This window comes from Octodon degus, unplaced genomic scaffold (genome assembly GCF_000260255.1).
Source record: "Octodon degus isolate 3935 unplaced genomic scaffold, OctDeg1.0 scaffold00030, whole genome shotgun sequence".
Lineage (NCBI taxonomy): Eukaryota > Metazoa > Chordata > Mammalia > Rodentia > Octodontidae > Octodon > Octodon degus.
Genome location: NW_004524606.1, coordinates 4,428,052 through 4,430,025, shown reverse-complemented (window position 1 = coordinate 4,430,025; position 1,974 = coordinate 4,428,052).

Sequence of the window (1,974 nt, the reverse complement as noted above, 5' to 3'; positions counted from 1 at the left end):
ACTTAAAGTTCAACATATCAATACTTGATGAAAAATACCTGTTCCATATTATGCCTAAGATGTTTGATATTCAGACAGATAATGAGGTTAAGCTTAACAGCCTAGGTTGTATGGTAATAATATTAAGCTTGTTTTCTGGATGGTTAGCAACCTAAGTTTGCAGACCAAAATTAGAGAAAAAGGAGGGCTGCAAGAAAGCCAACATTTTGGCCTTAGCCTTCCAAGGTCAATTAAGATTCAGGACATATGAGAACTTGTACTGTAACATCATGTAACTCGGTTGTGTCCCAAATTTTCTGATCAAGGAGATTATGTGGCCAAAGAGGAAAGTGATAGATGATGTAGAGTGTGCCTAAGGGGAGTCACATGGAGAGAAAACATTCTCTCAGACTTTCACAGAAAGCACATTGGCCAAGCAATGGCCGTGACTCATCCACATGGCTGACACTGACAAAGGATCTATAATCTGAGGTACAGGATCTCAGGATAAATCCTGAGGAAATTTCACTGACATTATCAGACCCAAAAGCTACAACTCTTGTTGCATAGGTCCTGCTTTATCTTGGTCTTAACCATCCAGTAGGAAAGTATAAAAACGGAGTATAAGAAGTAAAGTCGGACTGTTGAGATGGCTCAGTGGTCTAAAGCACCTACTTAGAACAAGCTTAGCAAAGTACAAGGACTGCGGTTCAATCCCCCAGCACCACATGCCAGCCAGCCCCTCCCCCTGGTGGGTTGAGCTGGCCACACACACACACACACACACACACACACACACAAAATAAATAAAAAAATTTTTTAAAATAGAAGTAAAGTCATGCTGTTATGTTGAGCTGTAGGGGACTCAGGTCAACAATTTTTGACATTGCCAGTCAAGTGGAAAACCCAATACTATGAGGAACTACTGGACTATTTTGGAATATTTTGCTGAGTTAACACACCTATAATAGTCAAGTAATGGAACTAAACAAAAAAAGGGGATACAGATGAATGTCCATTTTATATCTGTGTTTTCAAAATGGTTAGGATAGATATATAGTTACATTCTCTTAATGAATAGAAGGATTTGTTTTAATAGTGTTTGTAAATAGGATATCTGTCCACATCTTTTTTTTTTTAATTTTTTTTCTTTTCAAAGTTTTATTGATAAACAGATAGCAATGAGACAGTTTCAAATCAAATCGAAAGTACAGTTTCAACAAATAATACACTGCATATATTCTTCTTAGTGGTTAATTGCTGTACAAGATGCAGACTTGTGATCCTACTTACAAACACCATTAGAAAAAATCATTCTATTCATTAAGAGAATGCAACTATATATCTATCCCAACCACTTTGAATACACAGATACAAAATGGACATTCATAGTTATACCCCAATTTTTTTTTAAGTTCCGTTGTTGAATATTATAGGTGTGTAAACTCTGTCCACATCTTGTACAGCAATTAACCACTAGGAAGAATGTATGCAATGTTTTAATTATTGAAACTGTCCTACCAATTTTATTTGAAACTGTCTTATTGCTATTTGTTTCTCAATAAAATTATGGAAAAAAATAATAAAGAAAGGGAAAAAAAGATTAATATTTTATTTTACTCTCAACAACCCTAGTAAGCCAAAACAAAAAATTCTTACAACGTTTTGGTGATTGAATTAACTTTGTTTACTTTTATGACTGTAATAAATGTAAATAATGTTAAAATCTTTACTTGGTATTCTAATACTTAAGAAGAAATAGCTAAGAGTGTATACAGTTTATCCTTTGTTTCCTGTGTGTTTTGTTGTTTTGAATATAAAAATCTAATTGTCCCTAAAGAATGTATTTTTATGTTTTCTCAGTAGGTAAATTGGATGAATACTCATCATGGACTAGGAACTTGATAACAAAATCTCAGGCACACTTAGCCTTAAAATAGTAACCTTTTCTTTCTTTTTTTCTTTTCTTTTCTTTTCTTTTTTCTTTTTTTTTCT